At 45.8% G+C, this 21895-nt stretch overlaps 1 protein-coding gene across 3 annotated transcripts in view; it reads left to right on the top strand.

Annotated features, from left to right (window-relative positions):
- The window catches only part of PKNOX2 (PBX/knotted 1 homeobox 2), a 91700-nt gene that overhangs the window by 231 nt on the left and 69574 nt on the right, over nucleotides 1-21895 (top strand). The window lies entirely within an intron of this gene.

A 21895-nucleotide genomic window follows, 5' to 3' on the forward strand; every position in this document is an offset into this window, starting at 1 on the left:
AGTAACTTGCCGTTCCCGCCGTCTCCCCGGCGGTGCGGGGCCGGGGCGGCGCGGGTGTCGGTCCCCGGTGTCCGGTTCCCCGCTGCGGGCTGACCTGCGGCCGGCCGTGCCGCTGCGGTTCTCCGCCGTGACCCCCTCGGCCGGGCGCGATCATTTTGGGGGGATGCGGCCGTGGGGGCGGGGTGCACCCCCTCCTCCCCATCCGCCGACCGGCTGCGGCGATCCCGGGGGGGCTGTCCCGGCGATTGCGGGTTGCGCGCCCCACAACCGCTCACAGAGCCCCCCCCCCCAAAAAAGGTCGCGGTCCCCCCCCCCCTCCCCCACCCGACAAGTTGCGGAACCCCCGGGAGGGTCGCGGGGCTCTTCGGGGGGTCGCACCCCACGGCTGCTTGCAGCCTCCTCCCGCCGCTTGCTGTGCTTTCAGAGGGGCCGCGACCCCCGGCCGGTTCCGGATCCGCGCTCCGCTCCCCTTGCGGTGCCCCCCCGGGGGTCGCGGTCCCCCGTGCTCGCTGCGGTGACCGCGGGCCGGCCGCGGAGCCCCGAGCGCTTGCAGTGCTCCCACCCGGAGCTGCTCCAGCCCCCTCCGGCCGCTGGCGGTGCCCTCCCTGGGGGCTGCAGCCCCCCTCGCCCCGTCCATTTGCGATCCCCCTTGGCTGCTTGCAGGGATGCCAGCGCCCCCTCCGCTGGCCGCGGCTCCCCCGAGGAGCGGTGGCAGTCGCGACCCCCGGGGAGGGCCGGAGCCCCCCCCCCCGGCTGATGGCATTTGGTGGCCGGGATGTTGCCCCCCCGGTGCAGCCTGGCTGGGGGCTTTGCCCGCAGCTTCGCCAAGCGCCCGGTGAGCTCGGGGCACCCACGGCGGGCGGGGGCACGGCGGTGCCACCCCGCGGGGCCTCGTGCGGGCCGGCCGCCAGCGCCCGAGCGTGGCCCTGGCGGGAATGCCGCACCCCTGGGACAAACCCGCGGGGCACCCCGGGGTGTCCCCCCCGTGTGCCGCCTTCTGCTGGCGCCCCTCATTTCCCCCGGGGCACCCCCTTCCCCCTGGAACACTCCACGGGACCCCTCGGCAGCTCCCCCTGCCATCCCGCAGCGTTGGATGAACGCTCCAGAAATCCCTTTTGGTGGCTCTGCGGCAATGCAGGGAGGGCTTCTTCTTCTTCTTAATAATAATAATAACAACAACAATAATAATAATCATTTGAAATCTATCCTCGAATTTTTTTTTTTGTTGCGTCTCCGTCTGCGGGAAGAGTGGCTCCGCCGGTGGCATTGTGCAACTCGGGAAGTTTTGCCGGGGCTTTGGGGGTGTCCCTCTGCTTCATCCCAGTCCTTCGCTAGGTGTCCAAGCTCAACTTGGGCTCCGGCTCTTTGTTCGGGCTCTTCCCGGTTTTTTTTCCTCCCTCCCAAGGATCTTTTTTTTTTTTTTTTTCCCACTATCTCGCCGCCCACCGGGTAACGGGAAACCCTAAACCCGGCAGGATATTTTCAAACTCCCAGCCGGGGAGATTAGATTGAGGAAAGGAGCGGGGGGAGGATGGATTATTTTTGGCTGGGATGCGGGACAGCTGTCTGCCGGGGAGAAGCAGAAAATAGGAGAGGAAATGGCTTAATTTGGCTTTTTTCGACTTAGTTTTGCCTTTAAATCCTGCAAGGTTTCGGGGTTGGAGTGGGGAGAAGCAGTTTTGTGGCTCACTGGACTTGGCTTTGATGAAACTTTTGGACATCATGCCTCCAAAAGTGCTGACTCGGTGTGGCTGGCATCATCCCCGTGTGGAAAAACGGGCGCTTCCTAAAAAAAAAATACACCCCAAAACCTTTGGGGTCCGATGTTTTGGGGGCTCTTTCCAGCCTCGTGTGGATGGGGAGAGAGGGGTTTGGGTGAATCAATTGGATTTTAGGAGATTTAGGTGAAAAAGCAGCGCATTGTTTTGGGTTTGAGCTATATGGAGCAGGCAGATGATGGGTTCAGGATTCCCCCTGATTTTTTTTTTTTCCCCCCCCCCCCCCCCCCTCCTCCCTCCTGTTTTATTTAACTCCCTGCACTGAGATTCCTTCGTTAGGAGCAAAAGTTAATTGCTTGAGGCTAATTACAGGAGAGGTTAATAGGGGAGCTGGCGGTGTCAGGGAGAGAAGGGGATGCTGGGTTCCTCAGCATCCCAAAATTGGGCTTTTTAAGGCACTTTGCAGCCTTTGCTCCCAAATCCAGCCCATAAGCGCCTTTATTTTAACCTGAGATCTTTATAATATTAGATATTTATTTATAAATAACATTAAACACTCCTTGATGTCATGCAGCAAAGGAAAAAAAACAGGAGAAAAGTGATGCTGAGCTTCCCCACTGAGCTTGCAGGAACATATCCCATTTTCCCTCCATCTTTTTGGGGAGGGGGAAATAAAGGAAATCTCCTTTTTTTTTTAATGGAAATCTCACTTTCTTTAAGGAAATTGCCTTTTTTAAAAAGTTACTCCTTTTTTAAGTGAAACTTTTTTTTTTTTTTTTAGGATTTTTTTTTTTTTTTAAAGGAAGTCACTTCTTTTTTTTTTAAGGAAATCTCATCTTTTTTTCCCTAAGGGTTTTTTTTTTGTTTTTTTTTAAAGGAAATCTCCTCTTCTGGATTAAATGCATGAAGTTGCATTGGGAGAAGAGTGTTTTGACCCCTCTGGCACATCAGGAATAACTGCTTTTCCAACTCAATGATAAAACAAGACCCTCATGGGGCAGCTTTGGATTTTGGGTGGTTTTGGCTTTTCCAGTGAACTTCTGAATGACTTCTTGTATTTTTTCCCAGCTGATGGACAGCATCTATAAATCTCTGAGTGATAACAAGGTTGTTTTTTTTTTTTATCCTCCCACAAAACTTAAACATTGGCTTGTTGCTGCTGTGAAGAGCATCCTTCACCCATCCATCCTCATCCTCAGGGATGCACCTCTGGGTCCCATCCTCATCCTCCTTGGGTTTGTGCGATGGATCCTTGGGATATTTCCTGAAGACGTGGACAAAATGACCCCGGGATGCCCCAGTTTGGCACGATTCCTTTTCCTGGGAGCCGCTGTGGCTTGAAGGAATCGGTGCAGTGAGTCAGAGTGATGGGATGGGGCAGCTGAGGGATGCCAGGAGCAACAGCCCACGCTTCCTAAAGTCAGGAGGAAACTTTTGCCACGATCAGGGATAGATGAAGGGAGATTTGGCATCTGCAATGCTGCTGGGAAAGCCAGATGGAGCATCAGGATCATCTTTATTTTAGGTCATGGCTAATGCTGATGCATCCCAGATATTCCCCGTCCTTACTTCCCTCCAGCACGTGGAAATGTGCTTTTTTTGGGGGGTGTTAGTGGGATAATTTACTGGATCCAGACAATTCCCTGTTGCGTTTTATATCCCATGCACTGTCGAGTAACTCGATTCCCAAATAATTTTCGCCACCACCAAAGAGGGTGTTAACAAATGCCCTCTAATTAGCCCCCAAAATAAATTAATTCCCAGCATCATTAGTCAGATCATTAAGATGCCGGCTCCAAATAATAATCCGGAAGGATGGGAATTAATCCTCAATTAAATTTAAACTCGGGTTTATCTCTGCCTCCAGCCTTGAAAGGACTGAGGTGGTGCTCTAGGTAATCCCCGGGGGCAATCCCTGCTGGAATGGGACGGGATGGAAGCAGGATCCTGGTGGGATGGAGCCCTGGTCCCAGTGGGATGAGGTTGCCTTTGCCCAGCTGTGATTTGCAGCTGTATAAATAAGAGGGGAATTTGGCCTCGGCGCTTCCCAACTGCTTGATTACATCCTATTTTTTTGGCTTTTCCTCTTCCAAGCAGGAACGCGAACGCTGGGTACTCCCAGCTCTGGTTAAGTGGTGTTTGTTAAAAAGTTGAGTTGCAAAAGACCTTCAAGGTCCAGCCGTGAAATCCACCACAAAACCACTTCCCAAAGCAGCACGTCTGCAATTTTTAAGAATTGTTATTTATTACTTATTTTTATTTTATTTTAATTCCGTGCCGTTTCTTTTTTCTAATTATTATTTTTATTTCAGATTTTCTGGTTCAGTTTTGTTTTTATTCTTGTTTCATTTTTAATTTTTTTTAATTTTATTTTTTATTTCATTTTTTCTGCTTTACCAGTATTTGAATTTTTTTTTTTTTTTTTTTTTTTTTACCTTGACTTTCATTTTCCAGGCCATGCTTCCCCCACCTTTCAGCATCCTGTGCCACTTGTCCCATCCCTCCCATACAAAGCATAATCCCAAATATCCAGGTAACCTCACCAAAAGGCCATAAACCCTCAGGTTTAGGTGTGCACCACTGATGCTCCCCGAAAACCAGATTATTTTAGTGCAGGTGGGGAGGAGAAAGTGAAACTTGTGTCGAGGGGGGGGAAAAAAAAATTCCCCATGAATGTTCAATCCGGAGCTTTTGGCTTTAACAAGGTGTTACAAAAACTATGAAAAATGTTATTATTGAACCCACGGTTTCTGGCCAGGTTTTCCCTTCCCTGGCTGTGCTGGCAGCCTGGATCCCTGCCAGAAAGCTCAGCAAGCCAATTAAAAATAATCCCAATTTTGGACCAGTTAGGGGAAGCTTCTCTTTTATTTCTTCCCCCATTTTGTGTTTATTTTTGGAGATGTGTTTGGGAGTGGGGTTTTGATGGGGACAGCCTCATCCTTCACAGGACCTGGGAGCTCCTTCAGGCTTGAACCCCTTGGACTTCTTTCTGTGTCAGGAAAAGCTGATTATGTTTTCCTTTCCCCCCTAATTTTCCTCCTTTCCCCTTTTCCACCTTTCCTCCTTTTTATTTTTTTACTATTTTCCTTTGTCTTCCTTTCCCTGTCTTTTCTCTTTTTTCCTTTTTCTGTATTTCCTTTTTTGTTTCCTCTTTTATTTTCTTTCTTTTCCCCCCCCCCTTCTTTTTAAATCTTTTCCATTTTCTGTTTTATTTTCCCCTTGATTTCCCTTGTTTTCCTTTTAAAATTTTTTCTTCGTTTTCCTTTCTTTTTCCCCCCCGCTAAAAAAAAAGAATGTTTTTCCCCTTTTTCCCCCCGTCTTTTTCACTCCAATTTTTTTCCCTTTTTCTGCCCTTTTAAATTTTCTCTTTTGACTTTTCCTCTTTCCCTTTTCTTTTTTAATTTTTAAATTTCTATTCCTTTTCCTTTGCTATTTTGCCTTTTCCCCTTCTTTATTCCCCCTTTTTACCCATCGTTTTTGGCAGCCCAGCCCTGTCCAAGCAGCAAACCCAACATTCCCCAGCCCAGATTTTCTGATGTCCCTCCCCAATGCCACATCCTCAGCCCCCAGCCCAGCAGTGAGCCAAAACTTGGCCAAATTATTTTTAAAAAAATTGCAATATTGAATTGTAGCGGTTTCCTTTCAGCAGTGTGTTATTCCCAGGATTATCTGGTGGAGGCAGGACCAGCTCCCAGGTACATCGAGGGCACTTTATGGCTTTATAAAGCCCTTCAAATGTTGTGGTTTTTTGGTTTTTTTTTTTTGTTTTTCAAACACTACTTGAAGCTTCCAGGGCAAGTTTTGAGAATTGCAATTACCAGCTCCCTGATCCCTGGGCGAATTCCCACGGTGCTTGGTGGATGTAAACCACTTTAGACATTTTTAATGCTCCTGAGCAATAAATTTAAAAGGGAATTTATTGTTCCAAGCTGCTAATTTCTCCATCCGAGTGCCGCTGCCTGTTGCCGGTGCTGATGCCGAGCTGGGAGCCTGGATGGAGATTTTGATGCTGTCCCAGAAGGAAAAGGCTTTTTCCTGCTTGATTTTTCTCCCTTTTCCCCCCTATATTTTCTATTTTTACCCTATTCCCACTATCTTCCTGCCGCCTCTTTCCAGTGAGCTGAGCCCTCTCCAGGTCTTGTGTTTTATTATCCCCTTCATCAGCTCGTAATAAATAATTATTTATAATTAGCTCAGGTCTCCCCTCCAGACCATCCTGCATCCCGTGCTCTCCATCCCACCTCTTGCACCCTGAATCCCCTCCCTGACCCAATTTAGGTGGAATTATTCAAAAAAGCCCCCAAAATCTGGATTCTGAGGAGATGAACTTTGCTGGAGGAGTTAAAAAAAAAATAAAATAAATTCTTATTAATTTTTATCTCAATCCCAAGAAAATCCCATTTATATCAAATGCCTGCAAAGATCTTCTAATGCATTTACGTGCAGAAATTGGTTTCTTTATATCTTGCTGCCAGATCCGACGTCTCATAACTCTGGCAATTAATTAATTGCTCTAAAACAAAAATAATGAAGTGAGGCGCTTTGTCATCAGTGGGATGGTAAAGAACAAACTTAACTATCCTAAAAAAATGAACAATAAAACCCAAAACGGTAATACATACTCCATAACCAAAAAAAAAAAGAAACAGTAAATAATTAAAGATAATAACCTGAATTATATACTAAATGGTGTCAATGGGTTATTTTCCTGTAAGGTGATGCTGGTGTGATTTTTCAATTTAGATTTTTTGTTGTTGTTGTTTTGGATCCTTATCCAACTTCAGGGATGCTGGTGCCCGTTTTAGGAACGCCAGGGCAATTTTCATAGATGCAGTTTTAGTGACGCTCCTTCCGTTTTAGGGATGATGGTGCAACTCCAGGGATGCTCATCTACCTTTAGGGATGCTGATGTAATTTTAATGCTGCTGCTGCAGTTTTAGGGATGCTGGTCCAGCTTTAGGGATGCTGGTGCAGTTTTAGGGATGCTGGTGCAGTTTTAGGGATGCTGATGTAATTTTAATGCTGCTGCTGCAATTTTAGGGATGCTGGTGCAGTTTTAGGGTTGGTGCAGTTTTAGGGATGCTGGTGCAGTTTTAGGGATGCTGGTACGGTTTTAGGGATGCTCGTGCAGTTTTAGGGATGCTGGTGCAATTTTAGGGATGCTGCTGCTGCAATTTTAGGGATGCTGGTGCAATTTTAGGGTTGGTTGCTGGTGCAGTTTTAGGGATGCTGGTGCAATTTTAGGGATGCTGCTGCTGCAATTTTAGGGATGCTGGTGCAATTTTAGGGTTGATTGCTGGTGCAGTTTTAGGGATGCTGCTGCAATTTTAGGGATGCTGGTGCAGTTTTAGGGATGCTGGTGCAGTTTTAGGGATGCTGGTGCAGTTTTAGGGATGCTGGTGCAGTTTTAGGGATGCTGGTGCAATTTTAGGGATGCTGGTGCAGTTTTAGGGATGCTGGTGCAATTTTAGGGATGCTGGTGCAATTTTAGGGATGCTGGTGCAATTTTAGGGTTGGTTGCTGGTGCAGTTTTAGGGATGCTGGTGCAATTTTAGGGATGCTGCTGCTGCAATTTTAGGGATGCTGGTGCAGTTTTAGGGATACTGGTGCAATTTTAGGGATGCTGGTGCAGTTTTAGGGATGCTGGTGCAATTTTAGGGATGCTGCTGCAGTTTTAGGGATGCTGGTGCAGTTTTAGGGATGCTGGTGCAGTTTTAGGGATGCTGGTGCAATTTCAGGGATGCTGGTGCAGTTTTAGGGATGCTGATGTAATTTTAATGCTGCTGCTGCAATTTTAGGGATGCTGGTGCAGTTTTAGGGATGCTGGTGCAGTTTTAGGGATGCTGGTGCAGTTTTAGGGATGCTGGTGCAATTTTAGGGATGCTGCTGCAGTTTTAGGGATGCTGGTGCAATTTTAGGGATGCTGGTGCAGTTTTAGGGATGCTGGTGCAATTTTAGGGTTGGTTGCTGGTGCAATTTTAGGGATGCTGGTGCAGTTTTAGGGATGCTGGTGCAGTTTTAGGGATGCTGGTGCAATTTTAGGGTTGGTTGCTGGTGCAATTTTAGGGATGCTGGTGCAGTTTTAGGGATGCTGGTGCAATTTTAGGGATGCTGGTGCAATTTTAGGGTTGGTTGCTGGTGCAGTTTTAGGGATGCTGGTGCAGTTTTAGGGATGCTGGTGCAGTTTTAGGGATGCTGGTGCAGTTTTAGGGATGCTGGTGCAATTTTAGGGATGCTGGTGCAGTTTTAGGGATGCTGGTGCAATTTTAGGGATGCTGGTGCAGTTTTAGGGATGCTGGTGCAATTTTAGGGATGCTGGTGCAGTTTTAGGGATGCTGGTGCAATTTTAGGGATGCTGGTGCAGTTTTAGGGATGCTGGTGCAATTTTAGGGATGCTGCTGCAGTTTTAGGGATGCTGGTGCAATTTTAGGGATGCTGCTGCAGTTTTAGGGATGCTGGTGCAGTTTTAGGGATGCTGGTGCAATTTTAGGGATGCTGCTGCAGTTTTAGGGATGCTGGTGCAATTTTAGGGATGCTGGTGCAGTTTTACGGATGCTGGTGCAATTTTAGGGATGATGGTACGGTTTTAGGCATGCTGGTGCAGTTTTAGGGATGCTGGTGCAATTTTAGGGATGCTGCTGCAGTTTTAGGGATGCTGGTGCAATTTTAGGGATGATGGTACGGTTTTAGGCATGCTGGTGCAGTTTTAGGGATGCTGGTGCAATTTTAGGGATGATGGTACGGTTTTAGGCGTGCTGGTACGGTTTTAGGGGTGCTGGTACGGTTTTAGGCATGCTGGTCCAGCTTTAGGGATGCTGATGCAGTTTTAGGGATGCTTATCCATTTTTAGTGTAGCTCATCTGATTTGAGCAATGCTGCTACAACTTTGTGGGTGTTTATCCAAATCTGGGGCTACTTGTGCGATTTTAGGGATTCTGATGCATTTTTTATCAACACTTGTCCATTTCTAGTGATGCTTTTCCAGCTCCTGGCTGTGACTCCCCCGGACCAGGAACCCTCCTGGGCATATTCCCCACTCCCACTATTTTCCCCTATATAAACCTGATCCCCCCCCTTCAATCCCACTGTCTCACTCATCACTTTTTATCATCACTTTTCACTCTTTTTGAGCATTTCAGTGTTTTCTCCTCGCACCAGGAGCCACCTCTTGCTGTTGGGGAGCTTTTCCTTCTTTTCAACATGACCTTTGCCATCTTAATCCCACCCTGTACCGTGCTAAATCTTTCCTCCTTGCCTAAACAACCTCCAAAAGGTTGGTTTTTCCCCCCCCCACCCCCTTCCTTCTTCCTTCTCTTTTAAATTTAACGCCCCAAACAGTGGAGCTGAAGGTCCTGGTGAGAATACTTATGCTAAAACCACTAAATAAAGCGATTTAGTAGCATCTTTAATAGCTGAGCACCTGGCAAGTGGCCAAGGTTATCTCAAGGTAGCGCCATCGAGGTGGGGAGGGGGGGTGGTTTATTTTCCCTGCAACCATTTATACAGGGATTTGGCTCAACAGGGGAAAAGGCAGAGGAATTCCCAGCGCTGTTATCCCTGCAGGAATTCCTGGGAGCGTTTTCACCCCGAGTTAATCGTGCTTGGAGAGGGGCTGTGATAATTTGGGACGGGCTCGAGGATGGGGAAGCGGCTGAATCGTCGTTCACCAGCCCCTGCTTTGGGTACCCCGAGTGTAAATCCGGGGGAGTGATGGGGCTGAGAGCCGCCGCGAGGTGGGATTTGATTCCCTTAGCAAGATTCCCATCACCCAGCTGCTCCAGCCCAACCCATCCGTCCCACACCCCAGGGATGCTTGCTCCCCCCATCCCGTGGCACGGCTGCTGTGGGGTGGGGGGCACCCCATTGCCCCGCTGCAGCCCCCCCTGAGCCGAGCGGACAGAATCCCACCCTTTGTTTCCTGTTCTCCGGCTCCACTTCGGGAGGCTGGAGCGCTCAACAAGCCCCTCTTTGTGCTAATTTAATTAATGGCCGGGGCTGAGGGCAGTGGGGATGAGACACCCTGGCTATAAATACCTGCTGGGGGGGTGCCTGGGGGCCGCCAGCCCGGCGGCGACTCTACCGGCATCTCGTTAATTCCCATTGGATTCAAATTGACCCGGGATAAAACCCGATCGATCGATCCAAGGCCAAAGGTTGATTGGGTCCTGACAGAAAATTATCGATGGATCGACTTCTAATAGAAAGTCGGTTTGCTTGTAATTAAAAATTTGTCGGCTGCTTTGGGGGTAGAAAATCGCGTGTGGATTGATTTATAATGGGAAAATGTTGATGGGCTCGTAGTAGATAATAGTGGGTTGATTAACGGTAAAAAATGATGGATTGGTTTATACTAGAGAATTATTGATGGCTTTATAATGGAAAGTAATGGATTGATCAGGTTATAACAGAAAATTATCGATTTATAATGAAAAGATCGGTTGATTTATAATAGGAAGTTATCAATCGGTTGATTGATAAGTGGGAGTTATCATGCAGGAGAGCAGCGTGAGCGCTGGGCAGTTTTGGGGGAGGAAAACCTCGTCCCCCATAGCAAAGTGCAGCTGTTGATCAACCTGTTCATGTGTTCCTAAAGGAAAATAACTTTTCTGATGCAAACTAAACATTGCAGCGGTGATTTCCAGGGTAAAACACCGCTTGGATGCACGTGCACACGCTCCTGGCGTTCCTCCTGCCAGCGTTTGAGTGCCTGAGCTTGGTGGATTTTCGGTTTCCTGGAAAATTCCTTGTCCCTGTGCTGTTTTTTGTTTTGGTTACAACCTGAATTTCAAACTTTACATTCCATTTGCAAGCGAGGAGCGGGAATAACTCGGAGATGGGTTCTCTGAAGCTGCAGCAATGGAGTCTGAAAGAAATTTGAAACTTGCTGCTGAGTGACTTTTAGCTGCCAAAAGTGATGTTGATCTTCCACAGGAGATGCAGATGATTTTTCCAGCTGATAAATGATAATTTTCAGTGAAGATATTGGGATATGTTAGCAAACTTTTATAATGTAGCATAGTATAGTATATAATAGATAATAGGTAATAGATAATAGATAATATGCAATAGATAACATGCAATATATAGTATATATGATATATGCTATATAATATATCATATGCAATATAGCCTATAATATATAATATGAAATATATAGCACACACCATATGTAAGATACGTAATGTCTATAATGTATATAACATAGACAATATGTAATAATAAATACAATTAATGCAATGTATAAAAATATATATAATATGAAGTACTTTTAATGTACAGTGAAATTAAGCAGTGACATGATTAAGCATGATTAAGCGAGAATGGGGATAAATTTGAGATTTTTGGCCCCAAACAGCAAAAATCCCCATTTGACTCATTGCACAGTAGGGGAAAAAAAAAAAATAAAATCAGTGAATAACAATCTTCATCCAAATTTTTGCTATTTTGGCACCTGGGGCATCACATATTTCTGCTGCTCTGGGTAAGGAACCCTGAGCATGCCTCTGGCACGCACCAAGTGCAAAGTTTTTATTTATTTATTCTTAAAGTCCACGGGAAAACTCCTCAAACACAATGTAAACATCCACCAAATCCCTCTGTGATCCCAAGCTCCGGATCTCAGCTGCATCTTTGTGTCCACTGTACCATTAATTAACAAGATTCCCAAATATTTGCCGAAATCCAAAGTGCTTTTCGCCCCCGGCGTGCATTTATTCTCCTTCCTGGAAATAAAATAAGGCAAATCATTAACACCAATTATTTGTGTGCCTGTTAATAGCGTTTAACATTTCTATTTCCATTCCCTTTAAGACGGGGTGTAGTCCCCGTTTATTTTAGGGATGCTGGGCCCGTGTCACATGAAACGGAGGGGAATTGTTGGTGAAACGTTATCCCCATCCTAAAATAGCAGCGTTCCGGCCCTGCCATCCCTCGGAGGATCCTGCAACCTGAGCCCCGGCAGCCTCGGGCCAGCGCCTCCCTCGGTGACTTCCCGGCTTTATTTACATGAGCTCGCTCCTCCTTTTGCTGTCAGAGCATCCAAACAGCTCGTGCCTGCAACCCTGGCTCAGTTTTCCACATGAACAGCCCGAACCCTTGCGGGAAAAATCTGGGAATTGAGAGTGTTGGGTGCCTGATTTTCTCCCTGTGTGCAGGGAGCATCCCTGTCCCAGCCTGGGATGATCCCTGTATCCTTGCTGACAGGGAGCTGGAGCATCCCTGGTCCCAGATTGGGATGATCCCTGTATCCTTGCTCACAGGGAGCTGGAGCATCGCTGTCCCAGCCTGGGATGATCCCTGTATCCTTGCTGACAGGGAGCTGGAGCATCCCTGTCCCAGCCTGGGATGATCCCTGTATCCTTGCTGACAGGGAGCTGGAGCATCCCTGTCCCAGCCTGGGATGATCCCTGTATCCTTGCTCACATGGAGCTGGAGCATCCCTGTCCCAGCCTGGGATGATCCCTGTATCCTTGCTGACATGGAGCTGGAGCATCCCTGTCCCAGGTTGGGATAATCCTGTATCCTTGCTGACAGGGAGCTGGAGCATCCCTGGTCCCAGATTGGGATGATCCCTGTATCCTTGCTCACAGGGAGCTGGAGCATCCCTGTCCCAGGTTGGGATAATCCCTGTATCCTTGCTCACAGGGGGCTGGAGCATCCCTGTCCCAGGTTGGGATGATCCCTGTATCCTTGCTGACAGGGAGCTGGAGCATCCCATGTGCAGCCTGGGATGATCCCTGTATCCTTGCTGACATGGAGCTGGAGCATCCCTGTCCCAGGTTGGGATGATCCCTGTATCCTTGCTGACATGGAGCTGGAGCATCCCTGTCCCAGGTTGGGATAATCCCTGTATCCTTGCTGACATGGAGCTGGAGCATCCCTGTCCCAGCCTGGGATGATCCCTGTATCCTTGCTGACAGGGAGCTGGAGCATCCCTGGTCCAGTCTGGGATGATCCCTGTATCCTTGGTCATATAGGGTTGGAGCATCCCATGTCCAGCCTGGGACAATCCATCATTCTCATCCTCCCCAGCCCTGAGTGCTCCTCAACGACAGGAGTGTTTTTAACGTTATTATTCCCCCTTGGCATTTTCAGGATATTTAAGAAAAGGGGATTTTTCCCGTAGGAAAAAGCTCTCCAGCCTACTCCAGTGGGGTTTGGGGTTGCTGGAGGGAGCCATCCCGAACTGGAGCTGGGAGTGGAGCCTGGCTGTGGGGTGCTGGCGCAGCAGCTCCCCTCTCACTCCCAGTATGATTCGGGGCAGTAGTACAAACCACTGGGTTTCATTGGGATTTTACTGGATTTTTTTGGCTCCTGGGTGGGACAGTTTGATTGGAAAACACAGACAGTTTGAAGTTCTCCACGTGTTGGTGACATCCACTTGCATCTGTATTTGCACAGCTTCACAGAAATACTCCACATCCACTTGTGATCCCAGTTTTCCTGGAAGGAAGAACCTTTGCTCCTACCTGAATTTACGGGCAAAAGTTTTTTGTGTTGCTTTTAGTTTTGTTTTCTTTTTATTTTTAATCCAAAGGGAAAGTTTGGGATGAGTCTTACCTCCATCCCTTGATATTTGTGCGCTGGATTTTTGTTCCAGGGCAAGAAAAAAAATCACAAAATAATTAAATTTCTACTGGGATGAAGCAGGGCTGGGGAAAAAGTTGGATGGGAGAGAGTGAAAATAGGGATTGGGAATCCCTGGGTGGTGTCCCACACCAGCATCTCTGTTTTGCTGGGTTAGAGGTCTGGGTGGGTTTTCCCCCACTATGTGATGTGGAAATTGTTTTCCTTTTTCTATGGGAAAATAAAAAGGAAAAGGGAAAATGAAAAAATAACCAGTTAAAAAAAGTAAAGCAAGATCGGAAAAATAAAAGGATTATAAACAAAAGGGAAAATGGGGAAAAATAATAGAAAAAAAAGAAAACTGAAAGAAAAAGGAAGATCGGTAAAAGAAAATCAAATTGGAAAAATAAAATGGAAATTATTAAAGCAGAACATGGGGGAAAAAAAAAGAAAAAGAAAAATTGGGAAAAAAAAAAAATGAAGAGGGGACAAAAAGCGGCTATCCCTCCAGCTGAAGGCGGAGCCCCATCACGGGGTTTTCCAGCAGCATTCCTCTCCACCTCTGCCTTCTCCTGCTGCCTGCAGCGTTCCAGGGCGCTGGGAAGATGCTCCTGCTCCTTCCTCTCACCTCCCCACGCTGTCCTGCAGGTCCGGCTGCCCAGGAGTGACCTGGGCATCCAGCACCGCCCCCCCCGGCGTTCCAAGATTCTATTAGAGTTCCAAACCCGGCATTAAGTGGACATGATTTCTTCCCACAGCCCATTAATTTTGGTTTATTGCTGCCCTGATGGCCATTACCCTTTTTTTTCCACCCCCCCACCCCCCGCCAGCTCCTTCCCCCATTAGGTTTGCGCAATTAACAAAACACGAGCCATTAATGAGGCGTGGGGGTCGCAAGATGGGCTTTTGGGATGCTCCCATGCCGGAGGGATGCTCGTCGCCCGCTCCTGGCGGGATTTTGGGATGCAGAGCCGTTGCTGTAGCTGAGGGATGGATGCAGCTCTCAGAGTGAGGCAGCGCTGTCACCTCTGTCCTGTCCTTCTGTGTCACCTGCTACTCGTGACCTGCAGAGCGAAGGTGCCACGAGAGCTCTTGAGGGCACCTGGGGCAAGGACCAGCACAACACCCGAGGTGGCAGAGGGATGGGATGGCGCCCTGATTGGCACAGACCCTTACTGGCCGCCCTAATTAGCAAAGATGCTCGTAGGGCATCAAAATGAGACGCTGGCGTGGGACCCGAATTAGCCAAGGCGCTCCCAGGGCGTGCGCGCACGAGCCAAGGTCCGACCTCCTCAGAGTGCCCAAATCAGCAAAGCTCCTCTCAGAGCCCCCTAATTAGCAAGGATCCTGGCACCCTAATTAGCAAGGATCGCGGCACCCTAATTAGCAAAGGCTGAGTTGGCACCCCAGTCATCAAGGGTGCTCGCAGGGCACATGAATTAAAGCCTCCCAGCGATGCACCCACACATCGAAGGTCTGTGCGGAGCACCCAGATTCCAGACCTGTTCTCACTTTTAGCACGGAAATTCCCCAAAACTCATCCAGAAGGAAATTCCCCAAAACTCCCCGAGTGTCAAACATCCTGCGCTGCTGCCGGGCTGGTCACTCCCACCTCATCCCAAAATGGATTTTAGCACTTCTGATGTCCAAGGTCTGTAATTCCCGTCCAAGCTTGGTGCCCATTGATAGTTTTCCTTAAAAACAGAGCTTTTCAGTAAAATCTGACCTTCAGATGAGGCCAGATTTTAAATAAAACCACTTTTTTCAAATTTTTTTTTTTTTTTTCTTTTGTGTGTCCCAGGAGTGGGATCTGATAAGGATCTTTAAAGGATAAACTCCTTTTGCCCGACAAAAATCGCGTGGGTTTTGCTCAAGACTCAGCAGATTTGTGGCAGAAGTCGGACAACAGTAAGCTGAGCCCAAGATGTAGAAAAAACCTGATGGATTTTGCAAATAATTGCGTTAATTGCAGCCTCTGAATCAATTTTAAGGGCAGTGCAAATAATATGGTGTCTGTATGTATATGTATATATATTTGTTTATTTATTTATGTATTTATAGGGGGATATAAAATATCTGACGTTGGGGAATATATTTAGGAATAGAAAACATTGGGAAATATTGTATGTATTGAAGAAAATTAGATCATACTGCCTCTCTTTATGCAGGGAAATACAATGTTTTTTACATCTATATCTATATAAATACAGTATATTGGAGAACATGGTGGAAGAAGGTATTTGGGGATGTAATATATGGGGAATATATACATTATATAATATATATATATTCCCTGTTGATTACATACTATACTATACTATACTATACTATACTATACTATACTATAATATCACTCCCAGTATTTTTTTTAAAAAATATATATTTTAAAAAATAAACTATATATATATGTACATACACATGGGCCCTGCCAGCTGGGATTTAATTGGTATTTGTCAATTACCTGCTAATCTGTGTGACATCAGGTGGATCATTCCTTCAGTATCCATCATCACCCTGCTCCATCATCTCACCCCTTTTCAGTGATCTCATCTTCACCCTGCATCTAAAAAACTCCCAAATTTCCCACTTTTTTAGGTGGTGGTGCCAATATTGCATCCTTCCTCCAAATCTGGGAACCAGTGGGGGTGGGAATCCTCATTTTAGGGATGCTCAAACTTGGAGCTGGAGGCTGCTCCTGGGGTGAGGTCCTTCGGGATTCCTCTTGAACAAGTGATATTTATATATAATTACAGATATAAAATCCAAGAATGTTCTCTGGGCACCAATTTTATGAGGATTTTTCGGGGGTTTTCTCCTCCCATTTTTTAAGGGACGTTCTGGACTCAGGGAAGGTTTCTCTTGCCTTGAGTTGATGATTTTTACTGGGGGCTCTGTGATATCCTACTGAGGAGAGAGGTTAGAAGAAGAACGGGTCCCTTCCCACTCCTCTGGCCGTGTCATCACCCTCAGGTTCAGTCCTGGTGAGTTCTGGAGTAGCCCAGCTTGTGCTCTCTGCTCTTTTTTAGGATTCCCTGCAGTTCTGAGCTGCCTGAGCAATGCCCTTGGTGTTCTGGCCTCCACGGCGCTCCCAAAGCGTCCTTAGGGACCAGCGTGAAAACACCCCCAGCTTCAGGGTAAAAAAACCCCTCCTGTAAGAGCTGGAAACAATAACAAAATATCCCGAAATAACTTTTAAAATGGCATTTGCATCACTCAGTGCTCAGTGGTGGGATGCAGGCACATCATCCCGTGGGTACCACTCCGATCCCTCTCAAATTTTGGGGCTTGCTGCGCCCGCACCTCCAAAATATGGTGTGGGTTTTTTTTGTTTTTTTTTTTTTCCTCTTTTCTGGGGTGATGAAACGAAAAGCTAATTGCAATTTGCATGATGCAATCAAGGTGAGCTGATGAGATGCTCAAGGGCTTTTCGGCAGGCTCAGAGGGGGTGGGGGGGTGGTGTTCTCCCACAGCTCTCCCCCATCCTGGAGCAGAGCTGCCTGTTGGAGCACCGCTCTCTCGATTAATGGCTCTGGTTAATCACCCCCCTGTCCAGAGCAGGATTGTCTTACGGATAATTTCGTTTGCCTAACGAGATTTTCGCTAATTAAATCTCCTTTCGGTTGGTGAGGTTCTCCCTGCTGGATAAGGGGAAATGTTTGTGAAGCCAGCGCCGCTCCCGGCTAAATAAACCTTTCCACTTGGCTACTGAAAATTTCCCACTGGGAATGTGGGATGCAAACACTGCTTTGGCAAATTAATTAATTCTTGCAACCCTCAAAATGCTTTTTCATCCCCCCCCCCCCAAAAATTTTAGAGGAGTTGCTCCCTGCAACCGCTTTGGGGTCACACTTTGGGATAGTCGTGCATCAAAAAGCAGATGGATTTCTGGTGCAGAGTGCCAAATTCCAGAGGGTTTTGGACTGCCTGGGATTGGTTGATGAGGAAAAGGCAGAGTGGGGTTTTGAGGGTCGAAAGTATCCCCAAAATCATCATTGGTGTTTTGTGGTGTTGCAGCAAAAGTGGGTTTGTTGAAGAATAAATCGGATTTTCTCCGAGAGCCACCGTGCCAGGATAAGCAGAATTCTGCAGAATCAGGAAATTCAGGAAAAATGAATTCAGGAAATTCAGGAAGGAAATTCCTGCCAGTCCTGGAAAGTCCTGTTCAGTCCCAACTTGTGCATCTCTGTGTCAAGGTGTTGCTTTTTCTCCTAAAGATTCCTATTCCTGCCAGCCTCCATGGGAATCTCTGAGCAAATTCACTTTGGATTAAATAGAATAGAATGGACTAGAATAGATCCTTGTAAATGAGATATTCCCAAATACCTCAAATCCTGTTATTTCTCAATATATCTCACTTGAGATCCAGAATGGAGATGTGTTCCATCTCAGGCGTTATATTCCACGTTTCTCTCCAATGGGAAGTGATCCTTCAGGTTTTGGATTTTTTTTTTGTTCAGGGTGTCTTTAAGGGGCTGAGCAGTGAGTTGGGACTCAAAATAAATGTAGTTTATATAAAATAGGGCCTGAACCATGGGTATTCCATACAGTACATATCATGAATGTACTTATATAATTATATGATATGATCTACAATATAGTATATCATATCTGGGATATATAATAAATGTATGAGATACTGTAGATTTTAATATATATAAAAGATCTAATATAGCTTGAGAATATAGCTAATATGTTTGGGAGTGACTGTAATAGATAATATAGACTATAAAAGATAAAATACAAGATATAATATAGACTATATAGAATATAGAATATGTCTATTAGATGCAATACGGTATTATTACATATAGGATAAGCTATGTTATCTCTGTATTTGTTTTATATAATAAATAATATAGATAACAATTATATAGTGTGTACATATAAAAATAAACTGTCTTAATTCCATATACTATTTATAATATATAGTTAAAATATGGGTAATATATAATGTGTACAACATATGATAAATACATGTATATGTAATATTTATAACAGTGTATTTAAATATAAGATAATATTATGTTATTTTTTATTATTGAGAGAAAAAAAGTGAATTTCAGGAAATCCAATGGGATTTTAACGAGTGGGGAGGTGGGGAATGCTCCCATGCACACTCCGTGCTCACTCCCAGCTCCCACACACTCCCTGCTCACTCCCTGCTCACTCCGTGCTCCCTCTCCGTACTCACTCCCTGCTCACTCTGTGCTCACTCCCTGCTCACTCCCTGCTCACTCTGTGCTCACTCCCTGCTCCCTCTCTGTACTCACTCTCTGCTCACTCTGTGCTCACTCCCTGCTCCCTCTCTGTACTCACTCCCTGCTCACTCCGTACTCACTCCCTGCTCACTCAGTACTCACTCCCTGCTCACTGTATGTGATGCCTTCGAGCGGCCACCTGGAACAGAGGCCAGACAGAGTCAGAGAATAAAGCAGGTTTTTATTAAATGCCTTTAACAGATCCACCTCGGGCAGTCAGAGCCTCCCAGGGGCTGCACCCAGGATGGGCGATGAGTTTTTCACACAGTTATCAGTTTGGTCCGTTTGCATATCAGGGGTTAATGCTCCAATTACAGCTTCAGGTAATGAAGTCATTCACCCCCAGTTTGCTCCTCCCCAGTTCGCTTTGGTTTATACTTTTCGGGGTGATGATGGCCTTGGGTCTCAGGCCTGGGAGGATTGTTTTGTCTGACCAAACTGCCATGATAACTCTGTCTGGAGTTCAGAGTTATGCACTAATGCAGCACAGGATCTGAAAAATACAGAAGTTAAAACTTAAATGCGTCACGTGCATGCTCCATGCTCGCTCCTTGCACGCTTCCTTCCGCAACTCCATCTCCCGCTTTTCCTCCCACACCCCTGCTTGCACACGCTCACCTCACTCCACAACTCCCTCTCACCCACCAGCAGTGGTCTAAAAAGCTCCAAAATATCCCAATTTTCCCCCAGTTTTCCCGAGCTTTGCCCATTGTCTTCCCAACAGGACTCAGCCTGCTGGTACCCACTGGAGCATCCCAGCTCGGTGGTGGAGGCATTTCACAGCTCCTAAATATTTGTGTGCATGGCTTTGCAGAATATTTATTAAGACCTGGTAATATTTTATGCTATTCAATAACATTTAATGTACTTTAAATGATTTTGCATAATTTTAGATAATTCCGTATTACTTAATAACGCATTATTGTGGCGTGAGCATCACCTGTGGCTTATGGGAAGCACCAAGGCTAAAAAAAAAGTCACGGGGAGAATTGTAATAATCCCTTTGGGAGCCAAATAATTGGTGACTGAGGAGAAATATGGAAAAGTAAAATAAAGTGAAATAAATTAACAAAGAACCTATGTATTAACGAAACATTAACTCCCAACATGAGCTGACTTCCATGAGAGCTGGGAGTGGGGGATGCTCTGCTAAAAAATCCCACTAGAAGGAAAAGAAAAGAAAATAAAAATGTTTTATCTCCGCTCCCATTCTGTGATAATGATCTTAACGGAGTTGGGAACTGGCAAGGAAAAAAACGTGTGTGGTTTTTAAATGAAAGTCGCCTTTGCACCAGAGGGCTGGGACAGAGATTTGGGCTATCTGATCATTTCGGGGGATATTTCATTGATTATTCCATATATTTTATTATTTTTGAGATGTAGTTTGTTATTTATTTGGGGTTTTTGTTATTTACCTTGGCTTATTTTATCATTTAATTCGGGTATTTTATTATTTTGGGGGTATTTTGATGTTATTTATTTGGAGCATTTTATTAGTTTGGGGGTATTTTGTTACTTATTTGGAGCATTTTCTTTTTTCTGCATTTTATAATTTATGTGGGGTATATTTTAATTTTAATTTTAATTTTAATTTTCATTTTCATTTTCATTTTCATTTTCATTTTCATTTTCATTTTCATTTTCATTTTCATTTTCATTTATTTTAATTTAAATTTAAAAAATTATTTGGAGGTATTCTATTTTGGGATATTTTTGTCCTTGGGGAGGATATTTTATGAATTTTGGGGCCTGTTGTATTATTTTTTGGTGGGTATTTTATATTTGGGGCGATCCCAGTCAGGGTTTGGGATTGCTCCCAGCACTGTTGGCTTTTCTCAGCTGCCCCAGCAGGATTGCAGAGACTCTGAGCAGAACAGGAATTATAAAGAGAAATAGAATTCCCCTTGCAGTATTTTTTCTGGATTTGGGAAAGCCCTTGCTGTGATTGGACAGGGATCTACTCCAACCCTTCGGAATGCTGCCAGGAGCTGGATTTTGTAGCAGATCTTGCGGAGGGGAGAGATCCTGGGGAAGTTTTTTGTGTGAAGCCCCCTGATCTGAGTCCTTCTTTCGGTGCAAACACCTGACTGAGAAAGTCCTTTTTGTCTAGGAACCCTTGTTTAAAGTGGTTTTTGGTGCAAAGCTGCTGTTTGAGAGACTTTTTTTTTTTTTTTGGTGCACACCCATTGAAAGGATTGTTTTTGATTCAAACCCTTCATTTTAAGGGTGCTTTTCTGGTGCAACCCCTTTTTTCAGGGCGTTTTTTTTTAGGTACAAACCCCTTTTGGACAACCTTTAGTTCAAACTCCTGTGTGAAGGACTTTATTTCTGTCGAGCTCTGCTTTAAGGACTTTTTTTTTTGCCTAAAACCCCTGCTAAAAGTACATTTTTGGCCACAAGCTTCTATTTTTTGGACTTTTTGGGGTACAATTCCCTGCTTGAAGGACCCTTTTTTCTGCAAAGCTTTGCTTCAATGGCATTTTTGGGTGCAAACCCCCATTTTTAGGGCTTTTTCCCCTCCAAACTGTGTTGGAGGAGCTGCTAAAGTAGCATTGGGTTGGGATGAGGATGGGAACAGAATGTGAATGGTTTTGCAGGGAACAGGGATTATTTGGTGGAAAGAGAAAGGATTTTAGGGGCAAAGAAGGAGCCCACCCAACAGCTGCTTGTGTTGGGATTTGGGTATGGGTTAACCCTTTTCCCCCAAATCCACGTCCTTAATGCTTTCTGGTCTTAATGTAAACAACTCATATTTTGCAAAAATAATTGCATTTTCCATGTTAAACCTCCCTCCCCTCCTCACAACGAAGAGAAATTCCTGTTACCCAATGATGCTCCTCGATGACGTCCTGTGAGCGAAACAACCTCACTTTTGGCTTTTTTTTTTTTTTTGGCTTCGACTCCAGCCTGGAACAGGTGATGGAGGAGCATCAAAAGCATCCCTGTGGACAACATCTCCCATTCCTACCACGTTTTTGCTCCTGCTAGCTGCGTACAGGTGGGGGAAAGTCTTTTCCCTGCTGGTTTTTGAGTAAAAACCCAAAGTTTCCTCCACTTTTCCCCCCACTCCTCCATGCCGAGCGCTCGCCACCCCGCTGTCTGTTTTTCCTCACCGAGGTTCAGTTCTAATTATGTTGATTTTCTCCAGCCCACCCCCCTCCTGGCAAGCTTATTAGGGGGAATATTTTTATTTATTATCATTTCGCCCAACTCCTGCCAGCATTTCCAATTACTCTCGCCGCTTCCTTGTAATTGTCTTTCCGTAATGGCTGCGAAACAATTGCGCTAAATGAGGTGGCTCCGGCAAGATGAGGGTTTCACTTCATTAAAGGCTAATGGATTCCCAGCTCCAGC

The sequence above is a fragment of the Hirundo rustica genome, chromosome 23 (assembly GCF_015227805.2).
Source record: "Hirundo rustica isolate bHirRus1 chromosome 23, bHirRus1.pri.v3, whole genome shotgun sequence".
NCBI classification, from domain to species: domain Eukaryota; kingdom Metazoa; phylum Chordata; class Aves; order Passeriformes; family Hirundinidae; genus Hirundo; species Hirundo rustica.